The 19,472-nt window shown below is 42.3% G+C and overlaps 26 non-coding genes across 26 annotated transcripts; 17 read left to right on the plus strand and 9 right to left on the minus strand.

Moving 5' to 3' along the window:
• Positions 1–143: 143 nt before the first annotated feature.
• Positions 144–216, minus strand: TRNAM-CAU (transfer RNA methionine (anticodon CAU)). Its single transcript has one exon. It is a non-coding gene; the product is annotated as a tRNA-Met (tRNA).
• Positions 217–304: 88 nt separating this feature from the next.
• TRNAE-UUC (transfer RNA glutamic acid (anticodon UUC)) lies at positions 305–376 on the plus strand. The gene has a single exon. It is a non-coding gene; the product is annotated as a tRNA-Glu (tRNA).
• An 889-nt stretch (positions 377–1,265) lies between these two features.
• On the plus strand, positions 1,266–1,337 carry TRNAE-CUC (transfer RNA glutamic acid (anticodon CUC)). The gene has a single exon. It is a non-coding gene; the product is annotated as a tRNA-Glu (tRNA).
• Positions 1,338–2,302: 965 nt separating this feature from the next.
• On the minus strand, positions 2,303–2,375 carry TRNAM-CAU (transfer RNA methionine (anticodon CAU)). Its single transcript has one exon. It is a non-coding gene; the product is annotated as a tRNA-Met (tRNA).
• Positions 2,376–2,463: 88 nt separating this feature from the next.
• TRNAE-UUC (transfer RNA glutamic acid (anticodon UUC)) lies at positions 2,464–2,535 on the plus strand. Its single transcript has one exon. It is a non-coding gene; the product is annotated as a tRNA-Glu (tRNA).
• Positions 2,536–3,424: 889 nt separating this feature from the next.
• On the plus strand, positions 3,425–3,496 carry TRNAE-CUC (transfer RNA glutamic acid (anticodon CUC)). Its single transcript has one exon. It is a non-coding gene; the product is annotated as a tRNA-Glu (tRNA).
• Positions 3,497–4,461: 965 nt separating this feature from the next.
• On the minus strand, positions 4,462–4,534 carry TRNAM-CAU (transfer RNA methionine (anticodon CAU)). The gene has a single exon. It is a non-coding gene; the product is annotated as a tRNA-Met (tRNA).
• Positions 4,535–4,622: 88 nt separating this feature from the next.
• TRNAE-UUC (transfer RNA glutamic acid (anticodon UUC)) lies at positions 4,623–4,694 on the plus strand. Its single transcript has one exon. It is a non-coding gene; the product is annotated as a tRNA-Glu (tRNA).
• An 894-nt stretch (positions 4,695–5,588) lies between these two features.
• Positions 5,589–5,660, plus strand: TRNAE-CUC (transfer RNA glutamic acid (anticodon CUC)). Its single transcript has one exon. It is a non-coding gene; the product is annotated as a tRNA-Glu (tRNA).
• Positions 5,661–6,625: 965 nt separating this feature from the next.
• TRNAM-CAU (transfer RNA methionine (anticodon CAU)) lies at positions 6,626–6,698 on the minus strand. The gene has a single exon. It is a non-coding gene; the product is annotated as a tRNA-Met (tRNA).
• A 1,044-nt stretch (positions 6,699–7,742) lies between these two features.
• On the plus strand, positions 7,743–7,814 carry TRNAE-CUC (transfer RNA glutamic acid (anticodon CUC)). The gene has a single exon. It is a non-coding gene; the product is annotated as a tRNA-Glu (tRNA).
• Positions 7,815–8,779: 965 nt separating this feature from the next.
• On the minus strand, positions 8,780–8,852 carry TRNAM-CAU (transfer RNA methionine (anticodon CAU)). The gene has a single exon. It is a non-coding gene; the product is annotated as a tRNA-Met (tRNA).
• Positions 8,853–8,940: 88 nt separating this feature from the next.
• Positions 8,941–9,012, plus strand: TRNAE-UUC (transfer RNA glutamic acid (anticodon UUC)). Its single transcript has one exon. It is a non-coding gene; the product is annotated as a tRNA-Glu (tRNA).
• An 889-nt stretch (positions 9,013–9,901) lies between these two features.
• TRNAE-CUC (transfer RNA glutamic acid (anticodon CUC)) lies at positions 9,902–9,973 on the plus strand. The gene has a single exon. It is a non-coding gene; the product is annotated as a tRNA-Glu (tRNA).
• Positions 9,974–10,938: 965 nt separating this feature from the next.
• On the minus strand, positions 10,939–11,011 carry TRNAM-CAU (transfer RNA methionine (anticodon CAU)). The gene has a single exon. It is a non-coding gene; the product is annotated as a tRNA-Met (tRNA).
• Positions 11,012–11,099: 88 nt separating this feature from the next.
• Positions 11,100–11,171, plus strand: TRNAE-UUC (transfer RNA glutamic acid (anticodon UUC)). The gene has a single exon. It is a non-coding gene; the product is annotated as a tRNA-Glu (tRNA).
• Positions 11,172–12,064: 893 nt separating this feature from the next.
• TRNAE-CUC (transfer RNA glutamic acid (anticodon CUC)) lies at positions 12,065–12,136 on the plus strand. The gene has a single exon. It is a non-coding gene; the product is annotated as a tRNA-Glu (tRNA).
• A 965-nt stretch (positions 12,137–13,101) lies between these two features.
• TRNAM-CAU (transfer RNA methionine (anticodon CAU)) lies at positions 13,102–13,174 on the minus strand. Its single transcript has one exon. It is a non-coding gene; the product is annotated as a tRNA-Met (tRNA).
• Positions 13,175–13,262: 88 nt separating this feature from the next.
• Positions 13,263–13,334, plus strand: TRNAE-UUC (transfer RNA glutamic acid (anticodon UUC)). The gene has a single exon. It is a non-coding gene; the product is annotated as a tRNA-Glu (tRNA).
• An 894-nt stretch (positions 13,335–14,228) lies between these two features.
• TRNAE-CUC (transfer RNA glutamic acid (anticodon CUC)) lies at positions 14,229–14,300 on the plus strand. Its single transcript has one exon. It is a non-coding gene; the product is annotated as a tRNA-Glu (tRNA).
• A 965-nt stretch (positions 14,301–15,265) lies between these two features.
• On the minus strand, positions 15,266–15,338 carry TRNAM-CAU (transfer RNA methionine (anticodon CAU)). The gene has a single exon. It is a non-coding gene; the product is annotated as a tRNA-Met (tRNA).
• An 88-nt stretch (positions 15,339–15,426) lies between these two features.
• On the plus strand, positions 15,427–15,498 carry TRNAE-UUC (transfer RNA glutamic acid (anticodon UUC)). The gene has a single exon. It is a non-coding gene; the product is annotated as a tRNA-Glu (tRNA).
• Positions 15,499–16,387: 889 nt separating this feature from the next.
• Positions 16,388–16,459, plus strand: TRNAE-CUC (transfer RNA glutamic acid (anticodon CUC)). Its single transcript has one exon. It is a non-coding gene; the product is annotated as a tRNA-Glu (tRNA).
• A 965-nt stretch (positions 16,460–17,424) lies between these two features.
• TRNAM-CAU (transfer RNA methionine (anticodon CAU)) lies at positions 17,425–17,497 on the minus strand. Its single transcript has one exon. It is a non-coding gene; the product is annotated as a tRNA-Met (tRNA).
• An 88-nt stretch (positions 17,498–17,585) lies between these two features.
• Positions 17,586–17,657, plus strand: TRNAE-UUC (transfer RNA glutamic acid (anticodon UUC)). Its single transcript has one exon. It is a non-coding gene; the product is annotated as a tRNA-Glu (tRNA).
• Positions 17,658–18,554: 897 nt separating this feature from the next.
• On the plus strand, positions 18,555–18,626 carry TRNAE-CUC (transfer RNA glutamic acid (anticodon CUC)). Its single transcript has one exon. It is a non-coding gene; the product is annotated as a tRNA-Glu (tRNA).
• Positions 18,627–19,472: the final 846 nt, after the last annotated feature.

A 19,472-nucleotide genomic window follows, 5' to 3' on the forward strand; every position in this document is an offset into this window, starting at 1 on the left:
TCTTTATACAGCAAACGGGTCAAGAGAACCAGCATCCCATGTGTCATTTGGGTTCACAAATCCTTACTTATCAGAAACGTGTTAGAAATGAACGGGAAAGTTCTAAGTTTTTGACAAAATCTCTTCGGAAAAGAGGAGCCCGCTGCCCCGTGTGAGTATCGAACTCACGACCTTCAGATTATGAGACTGACGCGCTACCTACTGCGCTAACGAGGCAAGATGCACGTGCCAATCTGCAGACGTTTCTTGTGCAAGCCCCCGAGCTGATTTTTTTCAATAGATACCTCAGTGTGTAGCTATCCTTTCCCATATGGTCTAGCGGTTAGGATTCCTGGTTTTCACCCAGGCGGCCCGGGTTCGACTCCCGGTATGGGAACGCACCTTTTACTGTACTACTGCCAACAATCAAAGACAGAAATGTATTTTCCAGACAATAATATTTCAGGTAGATTTTGTACTTTGCAGTCAAAAATGCTGAACATCAGGGTATTTGTGGCTCTTACTGACCTTTAGCACAAGATTTCATTTTGTTTCATAGCTTAAACCATTCTCAACTACACCTTATTACTCCAAAGCGTCAAGGGACGCAACAATCCATGTGTTCTGTCTGTCACTAAGGCTCCTGTTTCCTTTCGAATCGGAAACGTTTCAGTGAGAAAGTTCTGAGTGGGTGACACAATATCCCAAGAAAAGGGGGGAGAATAGTTCCACGTGTGAGGAAAAAACCTCATGAACTTCAGATTACCAACTGACGTGCTAAGTACCATGCTCATGTGGCAACTTTTTTCTTTTGTGATGTAAAAGCTATTTAATCAAAGCAAAAACTTCTTTTTTTTTTTTTTAATTTATCTTGCTGCTTAGTGTATAACTTGTCCCACGTGGAAAAGTGGATAGGACCTAGTATCCCTGGTCGACTGGTTTACTTCCTGCTATGGGAGTGACACTCCTTTGGAACTAGTACACACATTCAAAAGCTGCCCCATGCCTTGTACGTGGAAACAGTTTAGGAACTAAATTGGTTATGTTTTGGTACTGAATCGGAAAAATCTGTGGCCCTGTAGCCAAGATGGAGACAGAATCGATTGAGAAAACGAGGGACCAGTACCCCGTCTAAGAATCGAACGTTCATCTTTCAGCTTATGAGACTGATTTGCTTACAACTGTGTTAACGAGGCAAGCTGCGCAAATAGAACTGCAGAAGTTGCTTGTGCCAAGTAGAAAACTTATTTTTTTTCAGATTGTCACTGATAAGACAGCACATCTTTTCCCATATGGTCTAGCGGTTAGGATTCCTGGTTCTCACCCAGGCGGCCCGGGGTCAACTCCCGGTATGGGAATGTACTTTTCTGTACTGCCACCAACATTCAAAGACAAAGGTGTTTTTCAGACAAAAGTATTTCAGGTAGAATTTGCGTTAAGCTGTCGAAAATTCTGAACGCCATCTTTTGGTCCGTTCGTTGTGATGAACTTTGGCACAAGATTTAATTTGGTTTCATAGCTCAAATCAATCTCAACTAGCCCCTTTTACAGCAAACGTGTCAAGAGAATCAACAACCCATGTGTCCTGTCTGTCATTTGGGTTCGCAAATTCTTACTTATCAGAAACATTTTAAATCTGAAAGGGAAAGTTCTAATTTGGTGACAGAATCTCTTCAGAAAAGAGGAGACCGCTTCCCCGTGTGAGGATCGAACTCACGAACTTCAGAATATGAGACTGACGCGCTCGCTACTGACGGGTGTTTTTCAGACAAAAGTATTTCAGGTAGATTTTGCGCTTAGCTGTCAAACAGCTCAAATCACTCTCATCTGCCTCTTTATACAGCAAACGGGTCAAGAGAAACAGCAACCCATGTGTCCCATCTGTCATTTGGGTTCACAAATCCTTACTTATCAGAAACGTGTTAGAACTGAAAGGGAAAGTTCTAAGATTTTGACAAAATCTCTTCGGAAAAGAGGAGCCTGCTGCCCCGTGTGAGGATCGAACTCACGACCTTCAGATTATGAGACTGACGCGGGTGTTTTTCAGACAAAAGCATTTCAGGTAGATTTTGCGCTTAGCTGTCAATCATTCTGAACACCAGCTTTTGGTTACATTCATTGTGACGACCTTTGGCACAAGATTTAATTTTTTTTCATAGCTCAAATCACTCTCATCTGCCTCTTTATACAGCAAACGGGTCAAGAGAACCAGCATCCCATGTGTCATTTGGGTTCACAAATCCTTACTTATCAGAAACGTGTTAGAAATGAACGGGAAAGTTCTAAGTTTTTGACAAAATCTCTTCGGAAAAGAGGAGCCCGCTGCCCCGTGTGAGTATCGAACTCACGACCTTCAGATTATGAGACTGACGCGCTACCTACTGCGCTAACGAGGCAAGATGCACGTGCCAATCTGCAGACGTTTCTTGTGCAAGCCCCCGAGCTGATTTTTTTCAATAGATACCTCAGTGTGTAGCTATCCATTCCCATATGGTCTAGCGGTAAGGATTCCTGGTTTTCACCCAGGCGGCCCGGGTTCGACTCCTGGTATGGGAACGCACCTTTTACTGTACTACTGCCAACAATCAAAGACAGAAATGTATTTTCCAGACAATAATATTCCAGGTAGATTTTGTACTTTGCAGTCAAAAATGCTGAACATCAGGGTATTTGTGGCTCTTACTGACCTTTAGCACAAGATTTCATTTTGTTTCATAGCTTAAACCATTCTCAACTACACCTTATTACTCCAAAGCGTCAAGGGACGCAACAATCCATGTGTTCTGTCTGTCACTAAGGCTTCTGTTTCCTTTCGAATCGGAAACGTTTCAGTGAGAAAGTTCTGAGTGGGTGACACAATATCCCAAGAAAAGGGGGGAGAATAGTTCCACGTGTGAGGAAAAAACCTCATGAACTTCAGATTACCAACTGACGTGCTAAGTACCATGCTCATGTGGCAACTTTTTTCTTTTGTGATGTAAAAGCTATTTAATCAAAGCAAAAACTTCTTTTTTTTTTTTTTAATTTATCTTGCTGCTTAGTGTATAACTTGTCCCACGTGGAAAAGTGGATAGGACCTAGTATCCCTGGTCGACTGGTTTACTTCCTGCTATGGGAGTGACACTCCTTTGGAACTAGTACACACATTCAAAAGCTCCCCCATGCCTTGTACGTGGAAACAGTTTAGGAACTAAATTGGTTATGTTTTGGTACTGAATCGGAAAAATCTGTGGCCCTGTAGCCAAGATGGAGACAGAATCGATTGAGAAAACGAGGGACCAGTACCCCGTCTAAGAATCGAACGTTCATCTTTCAGCTTATGAGACTGATTTGCTTACAACTGTGTTAACGAGGCAAGCTGCGCAAATAGAACTGCAGAAGTTGCTTGTGCCAAGTAGAAAACTTATTTTTTTTCAGATTGTCACTGATAAGACAGCACATCTTTTCCCATATGGTCTAGCGGTTAGGATTCCTGGTTCTCACCCAGGCGGCCCGGGTTCAACTCCCGGTATGGGAATGTACTTTTCTGTACTGCCACCAACATTCAAAGACAAAGGTGTTTTTCAGACAAAAGTATTTCAGGTAGAATTTGCGTTAAGCTGTCGAAAATTCTGAACGCCATCTTTTGGTCCGTTCGTTGTGATGAACTTTGGCACAAGATTTAATTTGGTTTCATAGCTCAAATCAATCTCAACTAGCCCCTTTTACAGCAAACGTGTCAAGAGAATCAACAACCCATGTGTCCTGTCTGTCATTTGGGTTCGCAAATTCTTACTTATCAGAAACATTTTAAATCTGAAAGGGAAAGTTCTAATTTGGTGACAGAATCTCTTCAGAAAAGAGGAGACCGCTTCCCCGTGTGAGGATCGAACTCACGAACTTCAGAATATGAGACTGACGCGCTCGCTACTGACGGGTGTTTTTCAGACAAAAGTATTTCAGGTAGATTTTGCGCTTAGCTGTCAAACAGCTCAAATCACTCTCATCTGCCTCTTTATACAGCAAACGGGTCAAGAGAAACAGCAACCCATGTGTCCCATCTGTCATTTGGGTTCACAAATCCTTACTTATCAGAAACGTGTTAGAACTGAAAGGGAAAGTTCTAAGATTTTGACAAAATCTCTTCGGAAAAGAGGAGCCTGCTGCCCCGTGTGAGGATCGAACTCACGACCTTCAGATTATGAGACTGACGCGGGTGTTTTTCAGACAAAAGCATTTCAGGTAGATTTTGCGCTTAGCTGTCAATCATTCTGAACACCAGCTTTTGGTTACATTCATTGTGACGACCTTTGGCACAAGATTTAATTTTTTTTCATAGCTCAAATCACTCTCATCTGCCTCTTTATACAGCAAACGAGTCAAGAGAACCAGCAACCCATGTGTCATTTGGGTTCACAAATCCTTACTTATCAGAAACATGTTAGAACTGAACGGGAAAGTTCTAAGTTTTTGACAAAATCTCTTCGGAAAAGAGGAGCCCGCTGCCCCGTGTGAGGATCGAACTCACGACCTTCAGATTATGAGACTGACACGCTACCTACTGCGCTAACGAGGCAAGATGCACGTGCCAATCTGCAGACGTTTCTTGTGCAAGCCCCCGAGCTGATTTTTTTCAATAGATACCTCAGTGTGTAGCTATCCTTTCCCATATGGTCTAGCGGTTAGGATTCCTGGTTTTCACCCAGGCGGCCCGGGTTCGACTCCCGGTATGGGAACGCACCTTTTACTGTACTACTGCCAACAATCAAAGACAGAAATGTATTTTCCAGACAATAATATTTCAGGTAGATTTTGTACTTTGCAGTCAAAAATGCTGAACATCAGGGTATTTGTGGCTCTTACTGACCTTTAGCACAAGATTTCATTTTGTTTCATAGCTTAAACCATTCTCAACTACACCTTATTACTCCAAAGCGTCAAGGGACGCAACAATCCATGTGTTCTGTCTGTCACTAAGGCTCCTGTTTCCTTTCGAATCGGAAACGTTTCAGTGAGAAAGTTCTGAGTGGGTGACACAATATCCCAAGAAAAGGGGGGAGAATAGTTCCACGTGTGAGGAAAAAACCTCATGAACTTCAGATTACCAACTGACGTGCTAAGTACCATGCTCATGTGGCAACTTTTTTCTTTTGTGATGTAAAAGCTATTTAATCAAAGCAAAAACTTCTTTTTTTTTTTTTTTTTTTAATTTATCTTGCTGCTTAGTGTATAACTTGTCCCACGTGGAAAAGTGGATAGGACCTAGTATCCCTGGTCGACTGGTTTACTTCCTGCTATGGGAGTGACACTCCTTTGGAACTAGTACACACATTCAAAAGCTGCCCCATGCCTTGTACGTGGAAACAGTTTAGGAACTAAATTGGTTATGTTTTGGTACTGAATCGGAAAAATCTGTGGCCCTGTAGCCAAGATGGAGACAGAATCGATTGAGAAAACGAGGGACCAGTACCCCGTCTAAGAATCGAACGTTCATCTTTCAGCTTATGAGACTGATTTGCTTACAACTGTGTTAACGAGGCAAGCTGCGCAAATAGAACTGCAGAAGTTGCTTGTGCCAAGTAGAAAACTTATTTTTTTTCAGATTGTCACTGATAAGACAGCACATCTTTTCCCATATGGTCTAGCGGTTAGGATTCCTGGTTCTCACCCAGGCGGCCCGGGGTCAACTCCCGGTATGGGAATGTACTTTTCTGTACTGCCACCAACATTCAAAGACAAAGGTGTTTTTCAGACAAAAGTATTTCAGGTAGAATTTGCGTTAAGCTGTCGAAAATTCTGAACGCCATCTTTTGGTCCGTTCGTTGTGATGAACTTTGGCACAAGATTTAATTTGGTTTCATAGCTCAAATCAATCTCAACTAGCCCCTTTTACAGCAAACGTGTCAAGAGAATCAACAACCCATGTGTCCTGTCTGTCATTTGGGTTCGCAAATTCTTACTTATCAGAAACATTTTAAATCTGAAAGGGAAAGTTCTAATTTGGTGACAGAATCTCTTCAGAAAAGAGGAGACCGCTTCCCCGTGTGAGGATCGAACTCACGAACTTCAGAATATGAGACTGACGCGCTCGCTACTGACGGGTGTTTTTCAGACAAAAGTATTTCAGGTAGATTTTGCGCTTAGCTGTCAAACAGCTCAAATCACTCTCATCTGCCTCTTTATACAGCAAACGGGTCAAGAGAAACAGCAACCCATGTGTCCCATCTGTCATTTGGGTTCACAAATCCTTACTTATCAGAAACGTGTTAGAACTGAAAGGGAAAGTTCTAAGTTTTTGACAAAATCTCTTCGGAAAAGAGGAGCCTGCTGCCCCGTGTGAGGATCGAACTCACGACCTTCAGATTATGAGACTGACGCGGGTGTTTTTCAGACAAAAGTATTTCAGGTAGATTTTGCGCTTAGCTGTCAATCATTCTGAACACCAGCTTTTGGTTACATTCATTGTGACGACCTTTGGCACAAGATTTAATTTTTTTTCATAGCTCAAATCACTCTCATCTGCCTCTTTATACAGCAAACGGGTCAAGAGAACCAGCATCCCATGTGTCATTTGGGTTCACAAATCCTTACTTATCAGAAACGTGTTAGAAATGAACGGGAAAGTTCTAAGTTTTTGACAAAATCTCTTCGGAAAAGAGGAGCCCGCTGCCCCGTGTGAGTATCGAACTCACGACCTTCAGATTATGAGACTGACGCGCTACCTACTGCGCTAACGAGGCAAGATGCACGTGCCAATCTGCAGACGTTTCTTGTGCAAGCCCCCGAGCTGATTTTTTTCAATAGATACCTCAGTGTGTAGCTATCCATTCCCATATGGTCTAGCGGTAAGGATTCCTGGTTTTCACCCAGGCGGCCCGGGTTCGACTCCCGGGTTCGACTCTTTTACTGTACTACTGCCAACAATCAAAGACAGAAATGTATTTTCCAGACAATAATATTCCAGGTAGATTTTGTACTTTGCAGTCAAAAATGCTGAACATCAGGGTATTTGTGGCTCTTACTGACCTTTAGCACAAGATTTCATTTTGTTTCATAGCTTAAACCATTCTCAACTACACCTTATTACTCCAAAGCGTCAAGGGACGCAACAATCCATGTGTTCTGTCTGTCACTAAGGCTTCTGTTTCCTTTCGAATCGGAAACGTTTCAGTGAGAAAGTTCTGAGTGGGTGACACAATATCCCAAGAAAAGGGGGGAGAATAGTTCCACGTGTGAGGAAAAAACCTCATGAACTTCAGATTACCAACTGACGTGCTAAGTACCATGCTCATGTGGCAACTTTTTTCTTTTGTGATGTAAAAGCTATTTAATCAAAGCAAAAACTTCTTTTTTTTTTTTTTAATTTATCTTGCTGCTTAGTGTATAACTTGTCCCACGTGGAAAAGTGGATAGGACCTAGTATCCCTGGTCGACTGGTTTACTTCCTGCTATGGGAGTGACACTCCTTTGGAACTAGTACACACATTCAAAAGCTCCCCCATGCCTTGTACGTGGAAACAGTTTAGGAACTAAATTGGTTATGTTTTGGTACTGAATCGGAAAAATCTGTGGCCCTGTAGCCAAGATGGAGACAGAATCGATTGAGAAAACGAGGGACCAGTACCCCGTCTAAGAATCGAACGTTCATCTTTCAGCTTATGAGACTGATTTGCTTACAACTGTGTTAACGAGGCAAGCTGCGCAAATAGAACTGCAGAAGTTGCTTGTGCCAAGTAGAAAACTTATTTTTTTTCAGATTGTCACTGATAAGACAGCACATCTTTTCCCATATGGTCTAGCGGTTAGGATTCCTGGTTCTCACCCAGGCGGCCCGGGTTCAACTCCCGGTATGGGAATGTACTTTTCTGTACTGCCACCAACATTCAAAGACAAAGGTGTTTTTCAGACAAAAGTATTTCAGGTAGAATTTGCGTTAAGCTGTTGAAAATTCTGAACGCCATCTTTTGGTCCGTTCGTTGTGATGAACTTTGGCACAAGATTTAATTTGGTTTCATAGCTCAAATCAATCTCAACTAGCCCCTTTTACAGCAAACGTGTCAAGAGAATCAACAACCCATGTGTCCTGTCTGTCATTTGGGTTCGCAAATTCTTACTTATCAGAAACATTTTAAATCTGAAAGGGAAAGTTCTAATTTGGTGACAGAATCTCTTCAGAAAAGAGGAGACCGCTTCCCCGTGTGAGGATCGAACTCACGAACTTCAGAATATGAGACTGACGCGCTCGCTACTGACGGGTGTTTTTCAGACAAAAGTATTTCAGGTAGATTTTGCGCTTAGCTGTCAAACAGCTCAAATCACTCTCATCTGCCTCTTTATACAGCAAACGGGTCAAGAGAAACAGCAACCCATGTGTCCCATCTGTCATTTGGGTTCACAAATCCTTACTTATCAGAAACGTGTTAGAACTGAAAGGGAAAGTTCTAAGATTTTGACAAAATCTCTTCGGAAAAGAGGAGCCTGCTGCCCCGTGTGAGGATCGAACTCACGACCTTCAGATTATGAGACTGACGCGGGTGTTTTTCAGACAAAAGCATTTCAGGTAGATTTTGCGCTTAGCTGTCAATCATTCTGAACACCAGCTTTTGGTTACATTCATTGTGACGACCTTTGGCACAAGATTTAATTTTTTTTCATAGCTCAAATCACTCTCATCTGCCTCTTTATACAGCAAACGAGTCAAGAGAACCAGCAACCCATGTGTCATTTGGGTTCACAAATCCTTACTTATCAGAAACATGTTAGAACTGAACGGGAAAGTTCTAAGTTTTTGACAAAATCTCTTCGGAAAAGAGGAGCCCGCTGCCCCGTGTGAGGATCGAACTCACGACCTTCAGATTATGAGACTGACACGCTACCTACTGCGCTAACGAGGCAAGATGCACGTGCCAATCTGCAGACGTTTCTTGTGCAAGCCCCCGAGCTGATTTTTTTCAATAGATACCTCAGTGTGTAGCTATCCTTTCCCATATGGTCTAGCGGTTAGGATTCCTGGTTTTCACCCAGGCGGCCCGGGTTCGACTCCCGGTATGGGAACGCACCTTTTACTGTACTACTGCCAACAATCAAAGACAGAAATGTATTTTCCAGACAATAATATTTCAGGTAGATTTTGTACTTTGCAGTCAAAAATGCTGAACATCAGGGTATTTGTGGCTCTTACTGACCTTTAGCACAAGATTTCATTTTGTTTCATAGCTTAAACCATTCTCAACTACACCTTATTACTCCAAAGCGTCAAGGGACGCAACAATCCATGTGTTCTGTCTGTCACTAAGGCTCCTGTTTCCTTTCGAATCGGAAACGTTTCAGTGAGAAAGTTCTGAGTGGGTGACACAATATCCCAAGAAAAGGGGGGAGAATAGTTCCACGTGTGAGGAAAAAACCTCATGAACTTCAGATTACCAACTGACGTGCTAAGTACCATGCTCATGTGGCAACTTTTTTCTTTTGTGATGTAAAAGCTATTTAATCAAAGCAAAAACTTCTTTTTTTTTTTTTTAATTTATCTTGCTGCTTAGTGTATAACTTGTCCCACGTGGAAAAGTGGATAGGACCTAGTATCCCTGGTCGACTGGTTTACTTCCTGCTATGGGAGTGACACTCCTTTGGAACTAGTACACACATTCAAAAGCTGCCCCGTGCCTTGTACGTGGAAACAGTTTAGGAACTAAATTGGTTATGTTTTGGTACTGAATCGGAAAAATCTGTGGCCCTGTAGCCAAGATGGAGACAGAATCGATTGAGAAAACGAGGGACCAGTACCCCGTCTAAGAATCGAACGTTCATCTTTCAGCTTATGAGACTGATTTGCTTACAACTGTGTTAACGAGGCAAGCTGCGCAAATAGAACTGCAGAAGTTGCTTGTGCCAAGTAGAAAACTTATTTTTTTTCAGATTGTCACTGATAAGACAGCACATCTTTTCCCATATGGTCTAGCGGTTAGGATTCCTGGTTCTCACCCAGGCGGCCCGGGTTCAACTCCCGGTATGGGAATGTACTTTTCTGTACTGCCACCAACATTCAAAGACAAAGGTGTTTTTCAGACAAAAGTATTTCAGGTAGAATTTGCGTTAAGCTGTCGAAAATTCTGAACGCCATCTTTTGGTCCGTTCGTTGTGATGAACTTTGGCACAAGATTTAATTTGGTTTCATAGCTCAAATCAATCTCAACTAGCCCCTTTTACAGCAAACGTGTCAAGAGAATCAACAACCCATGTGTCCTGTCTGTCATTTGGGTTCGCAAATTCTTACTTATCAGAAACATTTTAAATCTGAAAGGGAAAGTTCTAATTTGGTGACAGAATCTCTTCAGAAAAGAGGAGACCGCTTCCCCGTGTGAGGATCGAACTCACGAACTTCAGAATATGAGACTGACGCGCTCGCTACTGACGGGTGTTTTTCAGACAAAAGTATTTCAGGTAGATTTTGCGCTTAGCTGTCAAACAGCTCAAATCACTCTCATCTGCCTCTTTATACAGCAAACGGGTCAAGAGAAACAGCAACCCATGTGTCCCATCTGTCATTTGGGTTCACAAATCCTTACTTATCAGAAACGTGTTAGAACTGAAAGGGAAAGTTCTAAGTTTTTGACAAAATCTCTTCGGAAAAGAGGAGCCTGCTGCCCCGTGTGAGGATCGAACTCACGACCTTCAGATTATGAGACTGACGCGGGTGTTTTTCAGACAAAAGTATTTCAGGTAGATTTTGCGCTTAGCTGTCAATCATTCTGAACACCAGCTTTTGGTTACATTCATTGTGACGACCTTTGGCACAAGATTTAATTTTTTTTCATAGCTCAAATCACTCTCATCTGCCTCTTTATACAGCAAACGGGTCAAGAGAACCAGCATCCCATGTGTCATTTGGGTTCACAAATCCTTACTTATCAGAAACGTGTTAGAAATGAACGGGAAAGTTCTAAGTTTTTGACAAAATCTCTTCGGAAAAGAGGAGCCCGCTGCCCCGTGTGAGTATCGAACTCACGACCTTCAGATTATGAGACTGACGCGCTACCTACTGCGCTAACGAGGCAAGATGCACGTGCCAATCTGCAGACGTTTCTTGTGCAAGCCCCCGAGCTGATTTTTTTCAATAGATACCTCAGTGTGTAGCTATCCATTCCCATATGGTCTAGCGGTAAGGATTCCTGGTTTTCACCCAGGCGGCCCGGGTTCGACTCCCGGTATGGGAACGCACCTTTTACTGTACTACTGCCAACAATCAAAGACAGAAATGTATTTTCCAGACAATAATATTCCAGGTAGATTTTGTACTTTGCAGTCAAAAATGCTGAACATCAGGGTATTTGTGGCTCTTACTGACCTTTAGCACAAGATTTCATTTTGTTTCATAGCTTAAACCATTCTCAACTACACCTTATTACTCCAAAGCGTCAAGGGACGCAACAATCCATGTGTTCTGTCTGTCACTAAGGCTTCTGTTTCCTTTCGAATCGGAAACGTTTCAGTGAGAAAGTTCTGAGTGGGTGACACAATATCCCAAGAAAAGGGGGGAGAATAGTTCCACGTGTGAGGAAAAAACCTCATGAACTTCAGATTACCAACTGACGTGCTAAGTACCATGCTCATGTGGCAACTTTTTTCTTTTGTGATGTAAAAGCTATTTAATCAAAGCAAAAACTTCTTTTTTTTTTTTTTAATTTATCTTGCTGCTTAGTGTATAACTTGTCCCACGTGGAAAAGTGGATAGGACCTAGTATCCCTGGTCGACTGGTTTACTTCCTGCTATGGGAGTGACACTCCTTTGGAACTAGTACACACATTCAAAAGTGGGACAGCTTTTGCCTTGTACGTGGAAACAGTTTAGGAACTAAATTGGTTATGTTTTGGTACTGAATCGGAAAAATCTGTGGCCCTGTAGCCAAGATGGAGACAGAATCGATTGAGAAAACGAGGGACCAGTACCCCGTCTAAGAATCGAACGTTCATCTTTCAGCTTATGAGACTGATTTGCTTACAACTGTGTTAACGAGGCAAGCTGCGCAAATAGAACTGCAGAAGTTGCTTGTGCCAAGTAGAAAACTTATTTTTTTTCAGATTGTCACTGATAAGACAGCACATCTTTTCCCATATGGTCTAGCGGTTAGGATTCCTGGTTCTCACCCAGGCGGCCCGGGTTCAACTCCCGGTATGGGAATGTACTTTTCTGTACTGCCACCAACATTCAAAGACAAAGGTGTTTTTCAGACAAAAGTATTTCAGGTAGAATTTGCGTTAAGCTGTCGAAAATTCTGAACGCCATCTTTTGGTCCGTTCGTTGTGATGAACTTTGGCACAAGATTTAATTTGGTTTCATAGCTCAAATCAATCTCAACTAGCCCCTTTTACAGCAAACGTGTCAAGAGAATCAACAACCCATGTGTCCTGTCTGTCATTTGGGTTCGCAAATTCTTACTTATCAGAAACATTTTAAATCTGAAAGGGAAAGTTCTAATTTGGTGACAGAATCTCTTCAGAAAAGAGGAGACCGCTTCCCCGTGTGAGGATCGAACTCACGAACTTCAGAATATGAGACTGACGCGCTCGCTACTGACGGGTGTTTTTCAGACAAAAGTATTTCAGGTAGATTTTGCGCTTAGCTGTCAAACAGCTCAAATCACTCTCATCTGCCTCTTTATACAGCAAACGGGTCAAGAGAAACAGCAACCCATGTGTCCCATCTGTCATTTGGGTTCACAAATCCTTACTTATCAGAAACGTGTTAGAACTGAAAGGGAAAGTTCTAAGATTTTGACAAAATCTCTTCGGAAAAGAGGAGCCTGCTGCCCCGTGTGAGGATCGAACTCACGACCTTCAGATTATGAGACTGACGCGGGTGTTTTTCAGACAAAAGCATTTCAGGTAGATTTTGCGCTTAGCTGTCAATCATTCTGAACACCAGCTTTTGGTTACATTCATTGTGACGACCTTTGGCACAAGATTTAATTTTTTTTCATAGCTCAAATCACTCTCATCTGCCTCTTTATACAGCAAACGAGTCAAGAGAACCAGCAACCCATGTGTCATTTGGGTTCACAAATCCTTACTTATCAGAAACATGTTAGAACTGAACGGGAAAGTTCTACGTTTTTGACAAAATCTCTTCGGAAAAGAGGAGCCCGCTGCCCCGTGTGAGGATCGAACTCACGACCTTCAGATTATGAGACTGACACGCTACCTACTGCGCTAACGAGGCAAGATGCACGTGCCAATCTGCAGACGTTTCTTGTGCAAGCCCCCGAGCTGATTTTTTTCAATAGATACCTCAGTGTGTAGCTATCCTTTCCCATATGGTCTAGCGGTTAGGATTCCTGGTTTTCACCCAGGCGGCCCGGGTTCGACTCCCGGTATGGGAACGCACCTTTTACTGTACAACTGCCAACAATCAAAGACAGAAATGTATTTTCCAGACAATAATATTTCAGGTAGATTTTGTACTTTGCAGTCAAAAATGCTGAACATCAGGGTATTTGTGGCTCTTACTGACCTTTAGCACAAGATTTCATTTTGTTTCATAGCTTAAACCATTCTCAACTACACCTTATTACTCCAAAGCGTCAAGGGACGCAACAATCCATGTGTTCTGTCTGTCACTAAGGCTCCTGTTTCCTTTCGAATCGGAAACGTTTCAGTGAGAAAGTTCTGAGTGGGTGACACAATATCCCAAGAAAAGGGGGGAGAATAGTTCCACGTGTGAGGAAAAAACCTCATGAACTTCAGATTACCAACTGACGTGCTAAGTACCATGCTCATGTGGCAACTTTTTTCTTTTGTGATGTAAAAGCTATTTAATCAAAGCAAAAACTTCTTTTTTTTTTTTTTTTTTTAATTTATCTTGCTGCTTAGTGTATAACTTGTCCCACGTGGAAAAGTGGATAGGACCTAGTATCCCTGGTCGACTGGTTTACTTCCTGCTATGGGAGTGACACTCCTTTGGAACTAGTACACACATTCAAAAGCTGCCCCATGCCTTGTACGTGGAAACAGTTTAGGAACTAAATTGGTTATGTTTTGGTACTGAATCGGAAAAATCTGTGGCCCTGTAGCCAAGATGGAGACAGAATCGATTGAGAAAACGAGGGACCAGTACCCCGTCTAAGAATCGAACGTTCATCTTTCAGCTTATGAGACTGATTTGCTTACAACTGTGTTAACGAGGCAAGCTGCGCAAATAGAACTGCAGAAGTTGCTTGTGCCAAGTAGAAAACTTATTTTTTTTCAGATTGTCACTGATAAGACAGCACATCTTTTCCCATATGGTCTAGCGGTTAGGATTCCTGGTTCTCACCCAGGCGGCCCGGGGTCAACTCCCGGTATGGGAATGTACTTTTCTGTACTGCCACCAACATTCAAAGACAAAGGTGTTTTTCAGACAAAAGTATTTCAGGTAGAATTTGCGTTAAGCTGTCGAAAATTCTGAACGCCATCTTTTGGTCCGTTCGTTGTGATGAACTTTGGCACAAGATTTAATTTGGTTTCATAGCTCAAATCAATCTCAACTAGCCCCTTTTACAGCAAACGTGTCAAGAGAATCAACAACCCATGTGTCCTGTCTGTCATTTGGGTTCGCAAATTCTTACTTATCAGAAACATTTTAAATCTGAAAGGGAAAGTTCTAATTTGGTGACAGAATCTCTTCAGAAAAGAGGAGACCGCTTCCCCGTGTGAGGATCGAACTCACGAACTTCAGAATATGAGACTGACGCGCTCGCTACTGACGGGTGTTTTTCAGACAAAAGTATTTCAGGTAGATTTTGCGCTTAGCTGTCAAACAGCTCAAATCACTCTCATCTGCCTCTTTATACAGCAAACGGGTCAAGAGAAACAGCAACCCATGTGTCCCATCTGTCATTTGGGTTCACAAATCCTTACTTATCAGAAACGTGTTAGAACTGAAAGGGAAAGTTCTAAGTTTTTGACAAAATCTCTTCGGAAAAGAGGAGCCTGCTGCCCCGTGTGAGGATCGAACTCACGACCTTCAGATTATGAGACTGACGCGGGTGTTTTTCAGACAAAAGTATTTCAGGTAGATTTTGCGCTTAGCTGTCAATCATTCTGAACACCAGCTTTTGGTTACATTCATTGTGACGACCTTTGGCACAAGATTTAATTTTTTTTCATAGCTCAAATCACTCTCATCTGCCTCTTTATACAGCAAACGGGTCAAGAGAACCAGCATCCCATGTGTCATTTGGGTTCACAAATCCTTACTTATCAGAAACGTGTTAGAAATGAACGGGAAAGTTCTAAGTTTTTGACAAAATCTCTTCGGAAAAGAGGAGCCCGCTGCCCCGTGTGAGTATCGAACTCACGACCTTCAGATTATGAGACTGACGCGCTACCTACTGCGCTAACGAGGCAAGATGCACGTGCCAATCTGCAGACGTTTCTTGTGCAAGCCCCCGAGCTGATTTTTTTCAATAGATACCTCAGTGTGTAGCTATCCATTCCCATATGGTCTAGCGGTAAGGATTCCTGGTTTTCACCCAGGCGGCCCGGGTTCGACTCCCGGTATGGGAACGCACCTTTTACTGTACTACTGCCAACAATCAAAGACAGAAATGTATTTTCCAGACAATAATATTCCAGGTAGATTTTGTACTTTGCAGTCAAAAATGCTGAACATCAGGGTATTTGTGGCTCTTACTGACCTTTAGCACAAGATTTCATTTTGTTTCATAGCTTAAACCATTCTCAACTACACCTTATTACTCCAAAGCGTCAAGGGACGCAACAATCCATGTGTTCTGTCTGTCACTAAGGCTTCTGTTTCCTTTCGAATCGGAAACGTTTCAGTGAGAAAGTTCTGAGTGGGTGACACAATATCCCAAGAAAAGGGGGGAGAATAGTTCCACGTGTGAGGAAAAAACCTCATGAACTTCAGATTACCAACTGACGTGCTAAGTACCATGCTCATGTGGCAACTTTTTTCTTTTGTGATGTAAAAGCTATTTAATCAAAGCAAAAACTTCTTTTTTTTTTTTTTAATTTATCTTGCTGCTTAGTGTATAACTTGTCCCACGTGGAAAAGTGGATAGGACCTAGTATCCCTGGTCGACTGGTTTACTTCCTGCTATGGGAGTGACACTCCTTTGGAAATAGTACACACATTCAAAAGCTCCCCCATGCCTTGTACGTGGAAACAGTTTAGGAACTAAATTGGTTATGTTTTGGTACTGAATCGGAAAAATCTGTGGCCCTGTAGCCAAGATGGAGACAGAATCGATTGAGAAAACGAGGGACCAGTACCCCGTCTAAGAATCGAACGTTCATCTTTCAGCTTATGAGACTGATTTGCTTACAACTGTGTTAACGAGGCAAGCTGCGCAAATAGAACTGCAGAAGTTGCTTGTGCCAAGTAGAAAACTTATTTTTTTTCAGATTGTCACTGATAAGACAGCACATCTTTTCCCATATGGTCTAGCGGTTAGGATTCCTGGTTCTCACCCAGGCGGCCCGGGTTCAACTCCCGGTATGGGAATGTACTTTTCTGTACTGCCACCAACATTCAAAGACAAAGGTGTTTTTCAGACAAAAGTATTTCAGGTAGAATTTGCGTTAAGCTGTCGAAAATTCTGAACGCCATCTTTTGGTCCGTTCGTTGTGATGAACTTTGGCACAAGATTTAATTTGGTTTCATAGCTCAAATCAATCTCAACTAGCCCCTTTTACAGCAAACGTGTCAAGAGAATCAACAACCCATGTGTCCTGTCTGTCATTTGGGTTCGCAAATTCTTACTTATCAGAAACATTTTAAATCTGAAAGGGAAAGTTCTAATTTGGTGACAGAATCTCTTCAGAAAAGAGGAGACCGCTTCCCCGTGTGAGGATCGAACTCACGAACTTCAGAATATGAGACTGACGCGCTCGCTACTGACGGGTGTTTTTCAGACAAAAGTATTTCAGGTAGATTTTGCGCTTAGCTGTCAAACAGCTCAAATCACTCTCATCTGCCTCTTTATACAGCAAACGGGTCAAGAGAAACAGCAACCCATGTGTCCCATCTGTCATTTGGGTTCACAAATCCTTACTTATCAGAAACGTGTTAGAACTGAAAGGGAAAGTTCTAAGATTTTGACAAAATCTCTTCGGAAAAGAGGAGCCTGCTGCCCCGTGTGAGGATCGAACTCACGACCTTCAGATTATGAGACTGACGCGGGTGTTTTTCAGACAAAAGCATTTCAGGTAGATTTTGCGCTTAGCTGTCAATCATTCTGAACACCAGCTTTTGGTTACATTCATTGTGACGACCTTTGGCACAAGATTTAATTTTTTTTCATAGCTCAAATCACTCTCATCTGCCTCTTTATACAGCAAACGAGTCAAGAGAACCAGCAACCCATGTGTCATTTGGGTTCACAAATCCTTACTTATCAGAAACATGTTAGAACTGAACGGGAAAGTTCTAAGTTTTTGACAAAATCTCTTCGGAAAAGAGGAGCCCGCTGCCCCGTGTGAGGATCGAACTCACGACCTTCAGATTATGAGACTGACACGCTACCTACTGCGCTAACGAGGCAAGATGCACGTGCCAATCTGCAGACGTTTCTTGTGCAAGCCCCCGAGCTGATTTTTTTCAATAGATACCTCAGTGTGTAGCTATCCTTTCCCATATGGTCTAGCGGTTAGGATTCCTGGTTTTCACCCAGGCGGCCCGGGTTCGACTCCCGGTATGGGAACGCACCTTTTACTGTACAACTGCCAACAATCAAAGACAGAAATGTATTTTCCAGACAATAATATTTCAGGTAGATTTTGTACTTTGCAGTCAAAAATGCTGAACATCAGGGTATTTGTGGCTCTTACTGACCTTTAGCACAAGATTTCATTTTGTTTCATAGCTTAAACCATTCTCAACTACACCTTATTACTCCAAAGCGTCAAGGGACGCAACAATCCATGTGTTCTGTCTGTCACTAAGGCTCCTGTTTCCTTTCGAATCGGAAACGTTTCAGTGAGAAAGTTCTGAGTGGGTGACACAATATCCCAAGAAAAGGGGGGAGAATAGTTCCACGTGTGAGGAAAAAACCTCATGAACTTCAGATTACCAACTGACGTGCTAAGTACCATGCTCATGTGGCAACTTTTTTCTTTTGTGATGTAAAAGCTATTTAATCAAAGCAAAAACTTCTTTTTTTTTTTTTTTTTTTTTTAATTTATCTTGCTGCTTAGTGTATAACTTGTCCCACGTGGAAAAGTGGATAGGACCTAGTATCCCTGGTCGACTGGTTTACTTCCTGCTATGGGAGTGACACTCCTTTGGAACTAGTACACACATTCAAAAGCTGCCCCATGCCTTGTACGTGGAAACAGTTTAGGAACTAAATTGGTTATGTTTTGGTACTGAATCGGAAAAATCTGTGGCCCTGTAGCCAAGATGGAGACAGAATCGATTGAGAAAACGAGGGACCAGTACCCCGTCTAAGAATCGAACGTTCATCTTTCAGCTTATGAGACTGATTTGCTTACAACTGTGTTAACGAGGCAAGCTGCGCAAATAGAACTGCAGAAGTTGCTTGTGCCAAGTAGAAAACTTATTTTTTTTCAGATTGTCACTGATAAGACAGCACATCTTTTCCCATATGGTCTAGCGGTTAGGATTCCTGGTTCTCACCCAGGCGGCCCGGGGTCAACTCCCGGTATGGGAATGTACTTTTCTGTACTGCCACCAACATTCAAAGACAAAGGTGTTTTTCAGACAAAAGTATTTCAGGTAGAATTTGCGTTAAGCTGTCGAAAATTCTGAACGCCATCTTTTGGTCCGTTCGTTGTGATGAACTTTGGCACAAGATTTAATTTGGTTTCATAGCTCAAATCAATCTCAACTAGCCCCTTTTACAGCAAACGTGTCAAGAGAATCAACAACCCATGTGTCCTGTCTGTCATTTGGGTTCGCAAATTCTTACTTATCAGAAACATTTTAAATCTGAAAGGGAAAGTTCTAATTTGGTGACAGAATCTCTTCAGAAAAGAGGAGACCGCTTCCCCGTGTGAGGATCGAACTCACGAACTTCAGAATATGAGACTGACGCGCTCGCTACTGACGGGTGTTTTTCAGACAAAAGTATTTCAGGTAGATTTTGCGCTTAGCTGTCAAACAGCTCAAATCACTCTCATCTGCCTCTTTATACAGCAAACGGGTCAAGAGAAACAGCAACCCATGTGTCCCATCTGTCATTTGGGTTCACAAATCCTTACTTATCAGAAACGTGTTAGAACTGAAAGGGAAAGTTCTAAGTTTTTGACAAAATCTCTTCGGAAAAGAGGAGCCTGCTGCCCCGTGTGAGGATCGAACTCACGACCTTCAGATTATGAGACTGACGCGGGTGTTTTTCAGACAAAAGTATTTCAGGTAGATTTTGCGCTTAGCTGTCAATCATTCTGAACACCAGCTTTTGGTTACATTCATTGTGACGACCTTTGGCACAAGATTTAATTTTTTTTCATAGCTCAAATCACTCTCATCTGCCTCTTTATACAGCAAACGGGTCAAG

The sequence above is a fragment of the Dendrobates tinctorius genome, unplaced genomic scaffold, assembly GCF_039654945.1.
Source record: "Dendrobates tinctorius isolate UK_male_01 unplaced genomic scaffold, ASM3965494v1 ptg000272l, whole genome shotgun sequence".
Classification (NCBI taxonomy): Eukaryota; Metazoa; Chordata; class Amphibia; order Anura; family Dendrobatidae; genus Dendrobates; species Dendrobates tinctorius.